This window comes from Equus asinus, chromosome 3 (genome assembly GCF_041296235.1).
Source record: "Equus asinus isolate D_3611 breed Donkey chromosome 3, EquAss-T2T_v2, whole genome shotgun sequence".
Lineage (NCBI taxonomy): Eukaryota > Metazoa > Chordata > Mammalia > Perissodactyla > Equidae > Equus > Equus asinus.
The window spans coordinates 44,253,474-44,275,792 of NC_091792.1; the positions used below are offsets into that span (position 1 = coordinate 44,253,474).

The 22,319-nt window shown below is 36.0% G+C and overlaps 1 pseudogene; it reads right to left on the minus strand.

Moving 5' to 3' along the window:
* Positions 1-20,125: 20,125 nt before the first annotated feature.
* LOC106832799 (ATP-dependent Clp protease proteolytic subunit, mitochondrial pseudogene) lies at positions 20,126-20,823 on the minus strand (annotated as a pseudogene).
* Positions 20,824-22,319: the final 1,496 nt, after the last annotated feature.

The following is a 22,319-nucleotide window of genomic DNA, read 5'->3' on the forward strand; positions in this document are numbered from 1 at the left end:
CCCTTTTCTCCACATCCTTTCCGACACTTGTTATTTTGTCTTTTTGTTGTTTTCTTTTAATTTTTATTTTTTTTGGATGTACATCATATTTCGAATTCTGTGTACATTACATCATGTTCACCCCCCGGACACTAATTATAGTCCATCCCCTCACATGTGAGCCTAATCACCCCTTTTGCCCTCCCCCCTCCTCCCTTCCCCGAAGGTAACCACCAGTCCAATCTCCAATGCTATGTGTGTGTGTTTTTTTTTGTCGTTTTTATCTTGTATTTATGAGTGAGATAATATGGTATTTGACTTTCTCCCTCTGACTTATTTCACTCAGCATAATACCCTCAAGGTCCATCCATGTTGTCACAAATGGCCAGATATTGTCATTTCTTATGGCTGAGTAGTAGTCCATCGTGTATAAATACCACATCTTCTTTATCCATTCGTCCCTTGATGGGCACCTAGGTTGCTTCCGTGTCTTGGCTATTGTGTATAATGCCGCAATGAACATAGGGGTGCAAGTATCTTTATGCCTTTGTGCTTTTAAGTTCTTTGGATAAATACCCAGCAGTGGGATAGCTGGATCATATGGTAGATCTATCCTTAATTTTCTGAGGATACTCCATACTGCTTTCCACAGTGGCTGCACCAGTTTGCACTGCCACCAGCAGTGAACAAGGTTTCCCTTCTCTCCACACCCTCTCCTTTTTGATAATAGCCATTCTGACAGGCATGAGGCAATATCTCATTGTGGTATTGATTTGAATTTCCCTACTAGTTAGTGATGTTGAACATCTTTTCATGTGCCTGTTGACCATCTGAATGTCTTCTTTGGAAAAATGTCTATTCAGATCCTCTGCCTGTTTTTTAATTGACTTGTTTGGTTTTTTTTGTTGTTGAGTTGTATTAGTTCTTTATGTATTTTAGATATTAATCCCTTGTCAGATGTATGATTTGCAAATATCTTCTCCCATTCAGTAGGCTGCCTTTTTGTTTTGATCATGGTTTCCTTGCTATGCAGAAGCTTTTCAGTTTGACATAGTCCCATTTGTTTATTTTTATTTTTGTTTCCATTATCTTTGGAGTCTCATCCACAAAGCCATCAATATATTCTTATCAGACAATATAGACTTCAAGACAAACCAAAAACATTAGTATTAGTAGTTATAAAAGCATTAGTAGTTATATAAGGGTCATTTAATATGGATAAAAAGGTTTTATTTAGCAGAAAGATGTAGGACTTCTAAATTTATATACAATTATTATGGAGGCCTCAAAATATATGAAGCAAAAATTGCCAAAATTACAAGAAAAACGACAAACCCAAAATATTTGTGGGATTTTTGAATGTAACAAACAGATAAAAGAAGCAGTAATGATATTTTGACCAAATAATCTTTGGATTAAATGACCACTGTAGGTAAAAACCGTAGGGGATATATTCTTTCCAGGCAGACAGAAAATGGTAAAAATACCGATTTTGAGCGCACAGTAGCCACATTTGGCTAGTGGCCATCATGTTAGACAGTACAACTCTACGGAATCCACATATGACTCTTCATATTTTATTTTAATTTTCTGTGTTAGGTAGTATCTTAATTCCTTTATTATAATTTTTTGAAAGGCATTGGGGTACACATATCCTTGTTAACTAAAGGTGGTAAAGTTTGTAAATACATTAGAGGTAATTTTTCAAGTAGGACTCCATGCTCCAGTGCTTTTTTATGCCATTCCATCTCAGGTGCATGACTTTTGTATTGAATAGAAAGTTTTGAATATCTAAAACTTTTATATACCTCATATATAAAAGATACAATAAAACTATGTACTAAAATATCCATTGAACTGTTTGGAAACCGGGAGAAAAGTAGTCAATCATATTAATCAGAGTTTACTAGAGGAGTATCACCACTTTTATGCCAAAGGTAAGTTACCTTTGGGTCTGTTAATTGACACCTTTGGGGGCTAGATAGCCAGTGGTATACACAAACATTGTGACCTCTATGATCATTTGAAGGATTGTTGTACAATTCTATTTTTAGTGATAAAGTCAAAAATAGGACTCACTAAGTACTTTACAATGCTACCACAATGTTTCCCAGCTGCCTATACTATTTTTAAACAAGAGGCCCTATATAAAGTGGACAAGTTCTTAGTGGACTAGCTTGGCATTTCCTGAGATTCTTTGATCTGTAGCTTGATGTCTTTCACTAGATTTTCAATAGTCTTGCCTACTATTTCCTTAGATGTACATTTGTCTTCCAGTTCTTTCTCTCTCCTCTTTTTGTATTATAACTGTACATGTCCTATAACATTTCTTAAGCATGTTCACGTGTTACACCTGAATTCTGATATTTACGTGTATCTTTTTTTCCTCTTTTTCTCCCTTTGTATTAGTTTGGATATTTTTTTCCTAACCTCTCTCTGAGTTCACTGAGTCTATTTTTTGCTGTGTCCAGTGAGCTATGAAACATATTCAGTTAATTCTGATTTTCAGATATTGTATTATGCAGCCCTAGAATATTAACTTGATTATTTTTATTGAATTGACTCAACTTTTGAAATACTTTATGTTTTAATCTATTTTTAACCATCTATTTCTTTAGCTATTTGGGAGTCGTTGATTGCTAACTCTAATATCTGGATCATCCTTGAGTCTGCCTCTGTTGATTCATTTATCTCTCAAATATCAGTCACCTTTTCTTAGTTCTTAGTATGTTTAACAATTTTTTTCTGTTGTGTCCAATATTGCACATGAAAGGCTGTGGAGAGTCTGAGTGAAGAAGTCTTCTTCTGCGGAGGACTATCAGTCAAATTGTGTAGATCCTATTGAGTCTTGGTTCTAAGCCTCATTAAACCGCATTCATTTAGTTTCCCTTACTTCTACAGAATGGTTTTTTTCTCCTAGTGCATAGCTGTAATTCTTAGGGAGTACCCTTTCAGGGTTCCCATCTGAAAGATAGATGTATTCTCGATATGCTTAAAATTCAAAATTTTCTTGAAATCTCTGCTTTTAGGGTTTTTTCAGCTACATCTTTTAAAACCTCACTGTGTGTATGTGCATTGTAGAAGCTGGCTAAAGACTTGAGGAGAATTTTTGCATAGATTTTGGGAGCACTTTTATAGCTCCTTTCTCACTGGCATCCTGCCCCCCAATCCCAGCTGCCTTGGAATCTTCACACTCGTGTCACTCTCTCTTCTACTCACTGAGACTATCAATCTCATTCCTTGTGCCATGGTTTGGAAAATACTGTCAGAGATAAAGTCTGTGTAAATACAAGGCTCATTTTACGTGTTCTTTTCTCAAGCATTATAGGCCCATATTGGTTGCTGTCCAAAAACTACTAGCATTGTTTTTAAAGCTTGTCTAGCCTAAATAGTGCTTCACAGTGGGAAGGTACAACTGACTCAGCTACTATGTCGTGTTTGCATGCAAAGATCTTTGCCATGCATTTTAATAGATCTGATTTTTTTCTTAATTTTGAAGTTATGTGAAAAAACAATGCAGATTCATATGTCATATATATTTTTATGTTTCCTATAGCTAATACAGTATCTAACATGCATTTGGCACTATACATAAGTGTGTCTGAGTGTGTGTGTGTGTGTGTGTATGGAGGGAGAGACTGGGTAGACATATAAATGTATATATACAGCTATACTTACATTTTTCCTACTCAGATAAAATGATTTAAAGAATTAAATGTTAGCACAAGATTATTAAAGAGGTTAAGAAAATATTTCACTGTAGATTTGAGGGTACTATTACATGGATATTTGTTTCATGCAATAATTTGCAAGAAACTTCACACATCATCTGCAGGTAATCTTTAGCATCAAGGTCAAATTTCTAGGAGATATTAAGTGTCAATTTCCCAAATATGTTTCACTTCTCAATGACATTGTAGATTTGACTTAAAATAACTGAATTTCGAATCCACAAATGAATGATGAAGAAATAATTTGCCATCATAATTAAATTTAATCATCTCTCCTTGAAACCAATTTTGTTTTGCCTGGTGCCATCATAGTCTGTCTTTGCTGCCAATGGAATCCTATGTATTCAGAGTAGACATTCTTAGAACCTTGGGTATATTTGGATTCCAATCTGGGAAATGCTGTCAGATCAAAAGAAGCAACTTTATACTTCATCTCAAAACCTTATATTTTGCCAATGAGAGAAATAAAATGCTAAAAATATAATTTCCTTGAAGCCAGGGCACTTGTTTTATTAGTTGTGAATACTAAACAGCTGGCATTCAAAAAATATTTTGAATGTCTAAGAAAAGAACTGGAAAAGAAACCCTGAGAATTTAAATTTTTATATATCTAGAGGAAAAATATAATAGTTTTCTTTTCTAATACTTTATATGACACTTTTATAACATAAAAGTCATAGGTAAGGGGCTGGCCCCATGGCTGAGTGGTTAAGTTCCCGCGCTCTGCTGCAGGAGGCCCAGTGTTTCGTTGGTTCGAATCCTGGGCGCGGACATGGCACTGCTCATCAGACCATGCTGAGGCAGCGTCCCACATGCCACAACTAGAAGGACCCACAATGAAGAATATACAACTATGTACCGGGGGGCTTTGGGGAGAAAAAGGAAAAAAAAAAAAGTCATAGTTAAGAGTGATTATTCAGACATTCTGCTTAGAAACATTTTTTCAGTGCGATGCACCAGATGTCAAAATCCATTACATTCATGTTGTCATTTTCATAATTTTAATGAGTGAGCTTCTGTGACAGATATAAAACACTGTCAGTATTCCCCAGGGATTCAAGTCCCTTCCAAATTTTCTTCTTTTAATACTTGAGACTTTTAAAAGTATTAAATTTACTTTTTCTTATCTAAAAAATCTTTATGAAGCCAAACGAGTAACTGACATTAAGCTTCATTATTCTGTATTGTTATCCAAAGTTTCGGATTTGTGATTTGCTAGTTTGACCTATTTGAATACTGTAGCTGATGTTTTATTAGGATTCTTGAGCCAAGCATTTTGGTTTGCCTTCTTTTTTCTGAGAGGGCCAGATTTCTGCATGAACGTTTTATAAGAATTAACTGAAAAATGTTCTGACAGATTTTAGTTAATATTTTAGTACATACTAACTAGTGCTTATCCTTACAGACAATTCTTAGGGTGAAAACAAACTACCCAATCTACGCATCTTGGGGGGTCTCTAAGACATCAACAGCTCAGGGCAGGAGAAATGTAAGACAGATCAGACAGAATGAGAGACAGAAGGCGGAAGAAAGGGAGGAACGTATGTTTTGATCCTGTTTTCTCCCCCAGGGTCAGTTCCTGAACCTTAGAACTACCAACTTGAACAGGTAACTTGGTAACCCAAGGGGATGAATTCCGCTTGGGTAGAATCCTAAACTTTGCCCTACTTCAAGGTAACAGGTATCTGTCTTCTAGTTTCCTTTCTCTAAATTAATTACCCTGTCCTGATCTACTTGGGAAAAATCTGCCTTCCTCTCCCTCAAAATAAATTTCATTAGAAAATATTAAATGATATAATAAATGTAAAGCACTTATCACAAGTCCTGGGCTATAGTTATTACTCAATAAAAAATTATTTTACTTCTTTTATTGGCTATTCCTCTATCCACTTGTGGCAGTGGGAGTGGGAGGAAAATAGAGAAGGCAGTAACTCATTCCAGCTCGTCCCTTCCTCTCCTATGTTCCCTTGGAAACCAACTTTAAAAGGTCTCCTCATCTGCTGCCTCCTTGCTGCTGGCCAGTCCTATTTTCTGCAAATATTCAGATCTGACTCTATCATCAATTCTCTTTTCTCTGGGGAACAGTAACCGTAAACTAGATTAGATTAAGTATATTGTTTGCGTGAAGTCCAACATTAGTATCATCATAAAAAAAATCCAGCCAATAAGTATTTTCCCCATATGAGTGTTATTGGAAGGGTCTTCATAAAAGAACAAAAATTCAGAAAGCATCTCTCGGATACAAGCCCCCTCAGTTTCCATTCATGATGAAAAATATCTTCAATTTGAAATGTGCGGTGTGCTTTTAGCTAGCTTCTGTTGTCACTATGTCTGTAGCAGGTGTTCAGGTGACAAAAGCAGAGACAATGCAGTTTGAGCTGATGAAAATCCAAAAAGATATTTATCATAACTCTTTAGAGCTATAGTCTTTACTCAAATAATGGGAATATTGTACAGTGGGAAAGATGCTGAATTTTATATTTCCATCCTTGGCACTTAAAAACAATCATAATTATAGTCCAGATAGAAATCCCAGACTAGCCCTGGACATTTCACTTGAAGAGGAGGTTTCTTTTATTCAGTAAGGACAAATAAGAAACTGTAAAACAAAATGATACGAAACAAAACAAGGAACTAAATTTAAGCCTAGAAGACAAAATGTATGGAAAGATCACAAAAATATACATTTAGTCCTGCCATGTAGAATTCTTATATTGTCTGTGGAATAATGTTCGATTGAATATATTTTCAGTATCTCTTGGCGAAGTGTTCATAGAAAAAGGAGACAGAGCTCAATGACTTGCAAAATTTCTTTTGCTTTGAATTATCTAGATTGATATATGAATTTCTCAAATTCTCTGGGTATTAGAGTCAGCTACATAAGCATGGCTTACGAATATAAAATTAGTACATATTCATTCCATCACACATCAACTTCTCTCTATGTTAATATCACTTTAAATCTTAACAATCACCAGCAAAATTGCAAAGATTAAATTGTACTATTAGTAATGCACTTATTTGTTTGGTACTAACTATACACTATACAAATATTAAAACAAATGAGAATGAATAAATCAAATAATAATATTTGCACCTATTTTAATATCTTTGATATAGCAAATAAACATAGAAGTCACATGAAACCTTTATCATATAATTTCTAGTACTTCTATTTTCAAGGAGGCTATAAATACTCTTTAAAAATTATTAAGACTTTCCAAAAATGTATTTGTAGAATACACAAAATCATTTCAAAAGCGCTTGCCAAGTTAAAACCTTCAAAGATATTTACTTCTAAAAATTGGCGATTTATTCACAATGCATTTATCAGAATATCTACAAGTTTCTCTAAACTGCAACACATATATCTTTGCTATACAGAAAGTTGATGACACCCACTTATAATGTATCTCTAGATTCATTTTATTTTCCTAATCAAATACATACACCTGTGTAAGTATTTAGGGGCTAGAAGTGAAAAATAAAGTAAATACAGTGTTTTATGTAAAGTTATTTGAAAAAAAGAGAAGAAGTTTTAAATCAAAGATATACAACTTGTAGGGTTTGGAGTTTTTCATTAACCTTTATGCCCAGTGCATGTAGGGAACTGATATTAGATGGATTTCTGTTGAGATCCTGACTTTTCCCTTGTGCTCTGAGAATTCTGGAAAATTTACTTAAAAGGTGAACCTCAGCTCTTTGTTAACAAAAATAGGCATTATATCTACCCTCATTACTATTGTAAGAATTAAATAATAATCATAACAATACTGGAATTGTAATTTTATAACCAACATTTATTAAAGGCTTGTGGTGTGCCAGATTCTTTAATAAATATTTTAAATATATTGTCTCATTTGTTCTCAGAAGATTCGATGCATAGATTTCATAAAACTTATTTTAAAACTTAACGTCACAGACAAAGACAGTTAAAAATGTTAAGTAAGTTTGCACCAGATGATAATTGCTTTAATAGAGAGTTCATAACATACAGCGCTGCAATGAAAGAAGTAATGATGAAAAAAGTTTTTGCTCTCACAGGGACTAGAACATGACAGATACTCAATGTACCACTGCTCCTCTTTTTTATCAATAAATTCCTCTCTTTTGATTTATAGGGAAAGAGCTATGACAGTGGGTGTCAGAGACAGACCACGGTTCAGTCCGTATCTTGCCACTCTAGCTGTGATGCGTCAGGAAGTCAGCTAAGCTGCATATTCCAAATCTGTTAAAGCAGAGGGAAAACACACATTGTAAAATAATTAATAAGACAACTCTTAGAAGTTAATTACTACTATGGAGAGACATGTCTACCTTCAAAATATTGGAATTTTGACCTTTCTCTAAACTTTAAATACAAAAATATTGCTTCTTTAAGATATGACAATATTTATCTATTTTTAACAGCCAAAGCCAGGGAAAGATGTGCATTTCCCCAGGGATTTTGGGATAATCTGCACTTTATGACTGTTTAAAAGGCTAGAAAAGCAGCAACAATTGCTACAAAAATAGATGTTTTTCTTCCATAATGGGTCTGGGGCCATCTAAACATTTTGTCTTATTATTTGAAGATAGGCTATTTCTAAATTTTGCCCCAAATCTAAATACTGCTCATTTGTTACTCCAGAGTCTGTTTGTATTACATTTATATTTCTATCCTAAATACTTCAGATTTATAGTTTTGGTTTCATAAGCATTATTTCATTGCTTATAGTTGATGTTAGTACCGAAATCTTTAAATTGTTTAAAAATATTATCCCATTTACTAGCAATCAAATCATTTGAATCTTACTCAATTTTAATCCTACTTATCAAATAATCATAACTTTAATGTGAAAGTATTAGTTCTTGATCTCCAATTACTGGTTTTAAACTGAGGTAAATGTGATTAATTTTTTTTGTTGCATATTCAAGTTAGTATTTTATTGTTTTGCTTCCCTATCAATTCATGTTCACGTACTTATTTGGTAAATCTTTGTTAAACAGAAGCAGTGTAACGAAAACATATGAAAGAGAAAAGAAGAGGGTAAACGTACTCAGGACACTTAGGGGAAAAAAACAACAAAATTATGTCAAAGAGGGAATTGCACACCCATTCATATATCTTTTTCTTTGGAAAACACACAGAAAAAATATATATAAGATAATCAGCATTTATTATGTAAATTATTTTAGAGTCTACTTTACGGCATTATCCTTAATTAAAACAGAATAAGGAAAATGAATACAAATGTTAAAAGTAACATTATTTCCTTTGGATATATATGCAGAGGTAGGATTGCTGTCTCAAATGTTAGTTCTATTTTTGATTTTCTGAGGAATCTCCATACTATTTTCCATAGTGACTGCACCAATTCACTTTCCTGCTAACAGTGTCTGAGGGTTCTCTTTTCTCCACATCCTTGCCAACGTGTTTATTTTTGTCTTTTTGCTAATGGCCATTCTCACAGATCTGAGATGATATCTCATTCTAATTTTGGTTTACATGTTCCTGATGATTAGTGATGTTAACACCTTTTCATATGACCTGTTGGCCATTTTTATGTCTCCTTTAGAAAAACGTGTATTCAGGTCCTTTGTTCATTTTTAATTATTTGCTTTTTTGATATTGAATTGTGTAAGTTTCTCACATATTTTGGATATTAACCCCTTATCAGATATGTGGTTTGCAAATATTTTCTCCCATTTTATAGGTTGCCTTTCACTCTGTTGACTGTTTCCTCTGCTGTGCAAAAGCTTTTTAGTTTGATGCAATTCCGCTTGTATATTTTTACTCTTATTGTCTGTACATTTGGGGTCATATCCAAAAAATCATTGCCATGATCAATGTCAAGGAGATTTCCCACTAAGTTTTCTTCTAGTAGTTTTACAATTTTAGATCTTACATTTAAGTCTTTCATCCATTTTTAGTTGATTTTTGTATACGTGTGAGATAAAGGGTCCTATTTCATTTTTCTACGTGTAAATATCCAGTTTCTCCAGCATTATTTATTGAAGAGAGTATCCTTCACACTGTTTGTTCTTGGAAGATCAGTTGACTGTAAATTTGTGGATCTCAAAGAGATTTCTGCATTCCTATGTTCATTGCAGCATTATTCATACCAGCCAAGTCCATCAGCTAATGAATGGATAAAGAGAATGTGGTATATATATAATGGAATATTATTCAGTCTTAACAATAAGGTAACTATGCCATTTGCAATAACATGGATGAAACTGGAGAACATTATGTTAAGTAAAAAAAGCCAGACACAGAAAAATAAATACTGCATGATCTCACTTATATGTGGAATCTGAACTAGTCATATTCATAGAAGCAGAGAGTGAAATGGTGGTTGCCAAGGGCTGAAGGGAGAGGTAAATGGGAAGATATTGGTCAAAGAATACAAAGTTTCTTTTATGCAAGAGGAATATGTTCTGGAGATCTAATAGACAGCATAATGACTATAGTTAACAATACTGTATTGTATACTTGAAGTTTGCTAAGAAGATAAATCTTAAGTGTTTTTACGGCACATACACAAAACGAAAGAAAATGATAAGTATGTGAATTGATGAATATGTTAATTAACTTGATTGTGGTGATCATTTTACAATGTATCTGTATATCAATACATCCAGTTGTATATCTTAAGTATATGCAATTCCTATTTGTCAATTATACTCCAATAAAGCTGAAAACAAAGGAACTTGTTATTTATCATCCATGTACTAGGAGAGAACACTTACTCTTTGAATGAAATCAGAGTTTTATAATTAGAGGAAAACTACACAGCTGTAGTAGCTGTGAGATAATAGAAAAAATATATTTTGGCCTCAGTCTCTGGTTCCTGGCACAGAGATCCTAAAACTCTGGTAATTTCCTAAGTGATAAGAACACTAGAAGCATCTTTTGTTCTAATATTTGTCTTTGACCCTGTCCGTAACACAGGGCTCCTAAAACCTTTGCAAATTCCTAAGACATAATAAGACTAGGAGCATCTTTTATTCTAATGAGGTGACTCTGAGTGGGCTCCTGGATGGGGGCTGGTTACTGGAAAGACCAAGCCATGATTTGAAGCCTAGAATTTTCAGCTCCGCCCCTCATCCTCCAGAGAGGGGAGAGCAATGGAGTTAATAATAGATCATGCCTACACGAGGAAGCCTCCATAAAATCCCAATAGTACGAGATTCAGAGAGCCTTCAAGCTGGCAAATGCATCCACACCAGGAAGATGATGCACCCCAGCTGCATGGGGACAGAAGCTCCTGTGCTCAAGATCCTCCCAGACCTTGTGCTATGTATCTCTGAGTAGATAGTGAAATTGTAGGACACCCAGATGGTTTCAGAGACTTGCTTGTTGTTGGGGGGGTGGAACCCACAAATTTGGTAACCAGAAGTGTCAGTTAAGTGTTCCGTGTGAGAGTAAAGACTCACAGAAGACAAACACAGTGGGAAGAACTGGGTTTTTCCCGACACGGGGGGGTGCGGGGGGGAACAGGGTTTTTTCCCTTAAAATGGCCTTCTGATAATGTTTAGTGAAAAGACAGAAGATTATCATCTCATATGATGCGTTTGTTTTACAGGAAAATGTCAAAAGAATTTTGCAGGAATTTTTCATACATGTATTTGATATAAAAGTTTGAAATGATTAGAGATTTAAAATCCACCCACCCTGGATCATGTGGCTTAGTTATATGACTTAACAGTACAATATCTATCCCAAAACCCAAGTTTTATCACTCATGCTGTCTAACTACGACTTGGAACTTATTGTTGATTGCCAAATATCTCGAAGGTTATAATATCTTGAAATAAATATCTTGAAGGTTATGGTGGTAGAGGCAGAGTCACAACCTTTGTTAAAAGCAGTGCAATTATATTATGTTTGGAATTAACTAGGAATAGTCATCCTTGTCACCAGTTAATCAATTACATGTAAATGGTAAGGGTCTTCTTCTTTCTCCATTACTTCAAAGATTTTTCTAAAGATGTTTTCTTACTTGGTAGATGTCATAGAAGAAAATGTATACAGAATGTGAACGTTGTCTGCTTATTAACAAATTTACCATCTAAAAAAAAGACATTCATCTGTGTAATGAAGCACTGGGACTGAAAAATTCAGGCTATTGCAAATCTCCTGATAGTCTGCTCTTTGCTGCTCAAAGGGTGGTCCATGGACCTGTAGCATTGACATCACTTGAGCTTGTTAGGATTGCAGAATCTCATCTACACTCTAGAATTACTGAATCAGAATATTTATTTAACAACATACCCAGGTGGTTTGACTGCATAATATATTTTGAGAATACTGCAAAGTCATACCGTTAGTTAAGTTCAAGTTTTCCTGAGCTCAGTCATGCAGTCCTGAAATATAACTTGGAACCTAGTACAGATTCTGAAGCCTATGAGAAAAATGTGTGTAGGTTGGCCCTCACCAACTGTTAAATGATAAAATTATACAGAGAAAAGTCCTCTAATATTATACAAGGTGAAGAAAACTTAATTAAAATAAGTTTTCACACAATTTCAATTATTATATTCAAACTGTTGCTTGCTCAATCAGCCCTTCACTAGCACACTTCCTTCAGAGACTATATAGTATGATGTGAATATAAATATGAATGGACTTGTTAGTGTTCGTGTCTTCTGAAGCCAAAGCACAATTTGAAAACTGGGCATTAGGATTCAACAATAGCAATAGTACTCAAACCCAGAAGACAACATTAAAAAAAGAAGTAACTTAGTGTATAGCTGACAGACTGACTGACAGCTTGGCTGATTGAAATCCCCTATATTCTTCCTTCTTCCTTTTTTTTAATGCGTTAAACATTTATAAACAAAATAGTGGTATCTAAGTTGGAAGTGTTGAGGCCACTCACCTAAAGAGTCATATTTACTATACATATTAAAGCTTTTGGTCTTATTATCTTTAAACTAAATCAGGGTATAGGGCATTGCTCCAGTATCTGATGCATATCCAGTCTCTTGAAAACAGGAACATCAGTCACAAGGGAAGAAAAACAAAAGATTATCAAGAACAAAGACCAGATGTCTGCCCCACCCAGAGACCAGCCCCTATATAACTGGCCTATAGTCTTTGTTCTGGAGGATAGACTTTAAGGACACTAGTCCACCACCCTCCATCTTTGCTGGCAAAAATGAATAAATCTTTTCTATTCCACAGACTTGCCTCCTGACTTTTTGGCTAGTCTTGTGGGAAGCCTATTGTTCTCTAACAGGTATAGGGGAGGAATAATCATTACTCCACCCTCTAGGTCTTTTGGGTTGGTCTAAGTACTAAATTGACATGAGACAGAATAATAGGAGAAAATCAAACAAAGTTTAATAACATGTATACATGAGAGGAACCCAGGAAAGCTGAGTAACTCGCCAGAATGGCCGAAGCTGCCACCTTAAATACCATCTTCAGCTAAAGACAAAGGAGGATGTTGGGGGTGGTGGTTTGGGATTTCAAAGAGGGGGAAGACAATTTACATGGAGACAGAAAAGCAAATGTTTGATAAACAAATGTTTGCTCGGCCATCTACAGACAATGTAACCAGAGAGAGAGAGCTTTGATAAAAATGGGCTTAGCAAGGATCCTCTCGGTCTACTATACCCAGACGTATCTACGGTGGTGCCTGTTCTGGGGACAGGCCTTCTATCTTAATTTCTTTTAGGCAGTTAGGGAGAACATCAAAGTTTCTTTCAGAGTCTTCTGTCCTTAAAAATAATCAAGCCAAAGAGACACATTTAGGGGTGGCCAATTCTGATCCCCCATACAAGTAGTAAGTTTTAGCACTGAAATGGTGAGAATCGTTTAACTTTTTTTTTTAACTTTTCCAGTTTTCTCAGGACATTTGGTCCCAAAGTTACTTTTATCTTTCAATTTTAGAAGAGTTTTCTGGTCTACCTTTAGAAAAATCTCATTTTTATAATAAAACTAGATTATCACAATTCGTTTTCTAATATTTACATTATTCACCCAAGTTTTGTGACACTTTAAAAAATTAAATTTAGTTCAACTTTGCAGCTGAGTATAGAAAACATGGGAAAATTTGATATTGATCAATAAATGAACAAATTCCAAAAATAAAGGACATCGAAGCTATTACAATAGCTTCATTGGTTTTATTTTGTAGGACATTCAAGCTTTTATAAACAGTAAAACAATGAGGATAAAGAGAGCCAGCCCCATGGCTGAGTAGTTAAAGTTCTGTGCACTCCACTTCAACAGCCTGGGTTTGCAGATTTGGATCTCAGGCATGGACCTACTCCACTCAGCCATGCTGTGCAGGCATCCTACATACAAAAAATAGAGGAAGACTGAGACAGATGTTAGCTTAAGGCTCTTCTTCCTCAAGCAAAAAAAGAGGAGGATTGCCAACAGATATTAGCTCAGGGTGAATCTTCCTCACCAAAAAAAAAAAAAAAAAACCCAAAAAGAAAGAAAGAAAGAAAATGAGGACAAAAATTCCACAATATAAGAATTTATGTAATAGCAGTATTTTTCTATCAAAATGCTGACATGAATTAAGTCTTCTAGAAATAGATATGGTATTTAAAAACAAATTAAACCAAAGTCTATGACTCTAATATCTTTAAAATCTCAAGGATTAAAAATGAATTCTGCTATGTTGACTTAAATATTTGTATAATGCAAAATATTGTTATAACATAAACATAATTAATGGTCTAGCTGACATTTCTAACTTTGACCTTACCAATCATGTTTCAGTGACTGGAGTCTTAGTTGGGAAGTTGGGATGCATATCAAACATTCAGGAGAGGAAAATTTTACATAAATTTTCAAATTTATTATTCACCCAGGACTTTTTTACCATGACCCAAATGGAAGTTAGGACATCCAAGGACTGACATCTTCACAACCTAATTCTGCAGCTAAATAAAACCCTGCAGGCACAGTTGTGCTCAACTCATCCAGGTTACCTGACGGAAACAAAAAATAATTTCCACGGCTGTAGGGGAAAAGCTCCATAAAATGACTGGAAAATTGATTAATAATACCTACAATTTCACAACCTTTTAAATACTTGTTATTAATCAGAATTTTTTAAAGGCATACTACTAGAGGTAAGGATTCAGATTAGAGGATTTTAGACTTGTTTACAAATATTCTTGTGAATGGCATACTGAAAATCTGTTGTTCTAGACCGGAGTTCTTGACTAAGGTGTTTCAACAGAATTACCCGGGACCTTTAAAGATGTGCATGTCTGGGCACCACCTCTCAGGGATTCGGATGATTAAAATACTGGGCCCTGAGCATTGGTATTTTTTAAAATGCTTTCTGGAAGTTCTAATGCGCACCCATGCCTGAGAACCAGTGGTCTAGACATAATGGAGAGTGTCTCTCTCAAAAAAGATGACAAACTTTATTTCCAGTGTGCTTCTATCAGTTGAAAACCTTAATTATTCATTTATTAAATATATTGAACACTTAAAATGTGAAGTTATTGGGCTAGGTTCAGAAGGCATAAGAGGGAAAAAGAAAACATAATCCTTACCCTCAAAATTCTTACATTCTAGTGGAAGAGCCAGCCTCACAAAGAGATGATTTCAATATAATGTTAGGATAGGGTTAAGAATATGCTACAGGGTAACTCAGGATGAAATAAACTCTTACACTGCACCAAAATAATGCATCAACTCAAGAGGCACAGAGACCAGCATGAACTATGTCCTAAGGCAAAAAGTTTACCTTTGCTTAAAAATTCTCTTTTAAAAGTCCCTTGTATATATATATGTACATACATGTGTGTATGTATATACATATTTATTTATTTATATTAAGTTCTGTTAACCTGATTTGTCAGGCATTTATTGAGCGTTACAATATTTGATCTATTACAACTGTCCCCCCCCCAAAAAAAATTGTAAACTTTGACTCAACTTTTAACTTAAAATATGGAAAAAGAAACATGCAACCAAAAAGTTGAATAAGAGTAAATCTTTGATAAATATATCTATTTAGATAGCTGAGATTTTATTTTAATTACATGTTGGACGTTTCACAGTATTAAAGACTATTTGGCTACAAAAGCAAACAAAAGTGCTACAGGGGGTTCTTGGTGGAGATAGAGGAGGGGGCTAAGAATGGTGAGCAAAAGGACATCAAGGACAGAAAAAAAGGTGAGCAAAGACCTGGAGCAAGAAAGATCGTGACTGGGTCATTTGAAAACTGCAAGTTGCAGCAAGATCATGAGATTCTTTGCATGGCCTACTCAGGAAGATAAACGTTATCCAGAAGGCACAGAGTAACATTAAACGATTTTAACAATAGCAAGGAAATGAAATACAATGGAGAATCAGATAGTGTTATTCGACTGCTGTTTTACTATCCTGTGGTTAATAATAATAATAGAGATAATTTACATATTTTAATAATAATGATAGCTTACCTTTAATGAGGGCAAATATTCTTTAAAACAATTTTCACCAATTAGCTCATTTAATAGTTTCCCATTTTTACAGATTAGGAAACTGAGGCATACAGCAATTAAGTAACGCCCCCAAAGTTCATACAGTAAGTGGCAGAGCCAAGATTTAAACCAGGCAATCTGACTTCAGAGTCTGTACTTAATTACCATACTAATAATGACTCACATTTAAAAATTTTCATTTTGTGATTTTTTACCAAAGCACTTTCATTATAATTTTATTTATTGGCATATAGATTAATATTCATATATCAACAATTATCTACAATTGACATAAGGAAATGGGATTTTAAAATTGAAATTAATTTTGATATTCTTTCTTTGAAATATTTATTTCAAATTTATTTATTATCACCATTTAATTCTTTCCTGTTCATAGTGAACAGACAGAAATGGGATTTTTGCTATCTAGAATTCTGCTAACGTTACAATGTTTTTCCTAGAAAAATGAGTGGTAGACTTTGATTGCAAAATTTTATCCTTTCTCCCCTCATTTTTTATTCTTTATCATGGGTTAATTTTATTTAATTTCCATTCTGTAAAACATGAGGAATTAATAGGACGGGTCTGAGTGCTACTAAAAGGATCCTATAATCCAATAGCTGAGCTTTGCTGAAGGGCAGGCAGAGGCGCCATATCCTGGGGCAGCCCTCCTTCCCACTCATGGGGAGATTGTACAAGATGCTGTGGCCGCTCTCATCCTGTTTCTTCCTTCCAGATGAGGTTCCACTGGAGATACTGTAATGACATTGGCTGGGAAAATAGTCTAGCTTCTCTTTCTTCTACACCCAGGAGGGTGTCCTGTACATGAAGAATCCTTTTAAATGCTTTTATCAGACTCACAAACCAAAAATCTGTGTACAAAAGAAGACTGTTTCAATCTAAGAAAGCAATCCTTAGTGGAAGTTCACTTCAAGTGTCTCATTCTCTAAGCTTCTCAAGGCAGGGATCCTATCTGGATTATTTTTGGTCCCCAGTAATTAGAATGTAATTATTAATTCAAACATATCTGTACAAAGACTTTAATATGCAACTAGCATGGAGAATACAATGATCTGCAACTGTATTGGTGAAGTCTATGAGGTGAGTAAACTGGTGCAGGTAGAGGAGAGTATTGGAGGCAAAAAGAAGAGAATGTGCAAATGTCCTGGGGTGTGGAACATGGAGAAATACATGGAATAGATGTGTAAATTAAATAATAACACTGTCAGATATAGCTCTCCCACCCACAAATGCCTGGTTTCCTTCTTTGTTATGGGAAGCTCCAATGCTCACTTTTTTCACTTGCATTATGGAAAGTTTTATTATGTATCAGTTCCCAACAAGTTTGGGTCATCACCTTCACCGATGAAGGCTCTTGACAATTGCTACTTACACTGGCACATTATTAATGAGGCCAAATCTTGATTTTCTTGCACTATACCTATCAGAATCATTCTCCACTGAGAAATTTTCCTCCATCTACCATGATTCATATCAGCAAGAAAATACACAAAATCAAGATGAGCTTTGTGAACAAAAAAAATCACTGAGGAGTAATCACACTAATTCTCATGTCTGTTGTGTTTTTTTCTCTTTTTTCTCCAAAAATATTAATTTACAATTTATTCTAAAACTTAACTAGTGGTAGATTTCCTGCTTGGCCAAATCACAGGCTGACACACTAATGATGGCACAGGTCACTATCTTTCAAATAAACCTTACAATTTCACATTATTTCAAAAGTATTTGCCTTCTTTACAAATGTGATCACTATTGCCACCAGCTTACTCATTTTTACTTTTCATTCATTAGCTTGCAATTTTACATTTTAGAACTTTTCTAAAAGACCCATTGCGAATGCAGAGAATACACACATTCACACACACAGGTGCTAATATCTATCTGTACCTATGAATATTGTCTATAACTTGAGCATTAAACTCTGCTTAGGAAGCAGTTCTAAATATAAGTGCAATCTTTAAAGTAGTATAACCATGTGGAAAATGTGGGTACCACATGCCAATAAGAGGTTTTCTCAACACCTGTCACCATTATCAGAATTAGTGACAAACAAACAATTTTTGGGGGGAGAAGGTTTGCTGTAAGTCTTAAATCAGTTCAGTGAACAGTTTAGCTGCTGTTCTAATTCCTCAAGAGACTCAAAAAATCTTATTTCAAGGAAGCGTTTATGGTTATAATTTACTGTCTGCATTCCTGATCGTTTGTGCCCCCTCCCACCACAGTATTTCATACAAAAGTCTTTAATCATTCTGGGAAGTTTAAACATTGACCCGAGGCCACTGAGTCATTATAACAGATTATCATGGACATTTGTCAACACGTGAGAACAACACCTGTTATTTCTTCCAAGGGACTGGATTGTTCTAGTCAGAGAAATTAACAAAGTAACCTAGTGAGGTTCATTCCTTCCAGCTGAGCAGGTCTCTCATTCGTCTAACAAAGACCCAGAGCAGCTTAGCGCTAAAGAGGAAAGAGCAGGCATGAGTTCTTGTCCTAATCATCTTATTTTTACCATGACTATGACTTAAATTTGCATTCATAACAGAAAACCTGTGACAGGATCTACTTCCATATTAGAATAAAAAGTCTACATACAGTACTTGGAAAAAGGGTGCTAATGTACTGTTTATTTATAGACCATTCAGTGTGCTGCTTCCACTTATTTCTTCTGTGCAAAAGCAACCAGCTAGCCATCTGCTGCATCAACACAGAGCGCAGATAAATTGTTCAGCATTTCTAGCTTGCAGGGGTCCAGAAATGGTGATACTAGCTCAGACGAGCTGCAAGTGGTGTCGATAGGCAGAAAAAATGAATCCAACCTTCCCTGCGACAGACCTTGATATCCACCACATTGTATGCACATGTGGCTCAAATTCACCCTGCTGGTTGATAGGGTTCCTAAGGAGAAGCATTTTAAATGTCAAAATTATAAACTATACAGTATTCAACAGGGTAAAAAAATGGTCAATCATCTAGACCAAAATGTGATTTAAACAAAAAAACATGGCCGTGTGACATAGGCAGAAGCTACTACAGAAAGACTAGAGAAGGGGATTGACTGAACAACTGTTGTTTGTGACATGGCGCAGAAAGAATCCTGAGTGAATTTCCAGGGCCTTGGATGGGAAAAAGTGCTGTGGTTTCGGGAGCTCTGGTTAAGCAAACGAGCTGTAGTAAAGCAGATCTTTTGACCTAATTCTTTTGTGCCTGCAGTTTTGCTTCTTGGAACAGTTGTGCAATGTCTAAAATTGGTCCCAACAAAATTTATTATAGAAGGGAATATGCGATGGAGAATAATATCTTGGTAACAGTGAAAAAATGAAATCCGCTCGTTGTAATTAAATGTAAACTCCTGGAGAGCTTGTTATGTGTTCGAACAGATTCTGGCCCTTAGCAGATGTCCGATATTGAAGGGAAGAATGAATGATTGTTTTTAGTACTTCCGCTCTGCAGAATTGAGAGAATTTATTTGTGTGAGAAAATGCCCTTGAAATTCACTGAGGTAATGTGCACCACCAGCCATTTTTATTTGTGTTTTTCTATCTTGATTCCAAAAAGTTGGAGCAAGGTATATTTCTTATTCCTTTAATTATGTCCATTGTTTGATAGAGTCTACCTATTAAAATCTTCATTTTATTAGACAGAGGATGTGACCTATTAACACATATGTGATAATTATGCAAAAATTATGTAAAATATATATAAATTTATCAGGCAAATGTCAGATAAATAAGAAGCATTCAAATTTTAGCTATTATTATTTTTTTTTTTTTTTGCAAAGACAACGAAGATTTAATTTAAAAGCACAGTGTCTCAGCTAGGATACCCGCCCTCAGAGGCACCCCCAAATCCAGAGTTCCTCAAAGGGCTCCTCCAGGCTCAGCAGTGAGGGGTGAGCAGGGCTGCAGCGGCAGCGTCCGGCGGGCACCTGGCCCCTCCCCTTTCGTCCAATAGCTGAGGTCTGGCTCTCAGGCGCTTGCTGGGGTAGGTTCCGGGGCTGCCCCCACCACGGGCTCCCTCTGCACCAGCTCAAGCTCGTCCTTGCCGTTCTGGGGTGGGTATACCAGAACCCTAAGATGCCCAACTCTAGGCCTCCAAGGGGCTCATGGAGCAGTCCCTCTCCACGGCCGACTCAGTGACCTACTGGCTCTGCTTGGTGTGCTTGGCCTAGGTGTTGTAGAGCTGCTTCTTCGGTCCCATGATCTCCTCTGCCTGGAGGCCGAAGTTCGTGGCTTGGCCCAGGGCGACCCCGGAGGTCTGGCGGATCAAGGTGCGTGAGTTGGAGAGCGAGTGGAGCATGTGCAGGGTGCAGGCAGCGAAAGAGGGAGTCCATGCTGGCGGCCTGGCCCAGGCACCACGTGCAGGTGGGGCTCAGGATGTACTGCATCTAGGGGTAGATGGCCAGGCCCGACATCACCACGCTGCCAGGGCTGTTGATGTGCATGTAGATGGGCTTCTTATCGTTCTCCAGATGCAGGAACGGCAGCTGCGCGGTAACTAGGCTGGTGACGCTGTCATTAATCACATCCATGACGCAGCCGTGAGTAGATGTCATAGGTGTGGTCGCCTTGACCCGCCTGTCCCACCACGACGAGAATGAGCCAGAGAGCCGAGCTGCCGTCGCGTGCAGGCTCCGCTGCAGGCGAGCAGCAAGGCGAGGTCTCATCGCCAGCACCTGCCTGCCGCTGCCCGGGCCCAATCCTCCCAGTATTCCGGGCCACATCCCCTCCTAGCTATCATTGTTTTTAATGTTATTATTAACTCATAATTATTATCTTTTTAAAGAGTTCCTACCCAGACATTGCTTTTCATTGTTAATTTTATTTTTTTTCATTATATCTCAGACTGCAAAAAATTATACCTATCTACATTAGATGTTTATATGGAAGATAAATGAAATATGATTGATAATTTAAACACCCATGCTTCCACCTACTGCTTAAAAAAAATAAAATATTACTAATACAATTGCCTTACGTGCTGTTTGTATGTTTACTAGTGATTTCTATTGTCTCTGCACAAGAATGCTCCTTTATGTCTTTTGTTTATTCTAATTGAATGGTTTGTCATTTTCTTATTGATTTGTAAGTGTTTATTATATATTCAAAATACTAATATTTTAATTTATATTCAATGCAAATATCTTCTCTCAGTTTGTAGTTTATGTTTTTATACTTTTTTTTAAAGATTTTATTTTTTCCTTTTTCTCCCCAAAGCCCCCCAGTACATAGTTGTATATTCTTCCTTGTGGGTCCTAGTTGTGGCATGTGGGACGCTGCCTCAGCATGGTTTGATGAGCAGTGCCATGTCCGCGCCCAGGATTCGGACCAATGAAACACTGGGCTGCCTGCAGCAGAGCGTGCGAACTTAACCACTCGGCCACAGGGCCAGCCCCTGTTTTTATACTTTTTAATGGTTTCTTTTTTGTTTGTTTTTTTGGTAAGTAAGGAAGATTGGCTCTGAGCTAACATCCATTGCCAATCCTCGTCTTTTTGCTTGAGGAAGATTGTCCCTGAACTAACATCTATGCCAATCTTCCTCTATTTTGTCTGTGGGACTCTGCCACAGCATGGCTTGATGAGTGGTGTGTAGATCCCCACCCAGGATCAGAACCTGTGAACCCCTTTGGCACCAAAGCAGAGCACGTAAATTTAACCACTACACCACCAGGCTGGGCCCTTAATGATGTCTTTTGATGAACAGAAATTTTTACTTTAAGTTATCAGAATTTATCAATCATTTTCTTTATGGTTTATTATAGACACAAGTGTTTTATAAAATCATTCTTTACTCTGGTTTCATATAGTCCCATATTTATTCAGGTAATTTCTTGAGCATCAATTATGTGCCAGGCATTTGCTAGGACCTTAAGTATATTGCTAAATAAAATTCCTGAATATTTTTTCTTTTTCCACATGGAAGTGTTTAATTTACCTGAAATTGAATTTTTGTTTATGGTGTGAAATATTTTGTTTGTTTATTTTTAATAAGTATAGTCAGTTATCAGAGCACTGTTTAAAGAAAACTATATCTTTTTCTCACTGAACTGCAATACCACCTGTGTGACAAATGAAGTATTCATACTTATGCAGAAATATTTCTATGCTCACTCCTCTGTTCAGTTTCTCTCTTTTAATCCTTACGTCAATAGCATCTACTCTG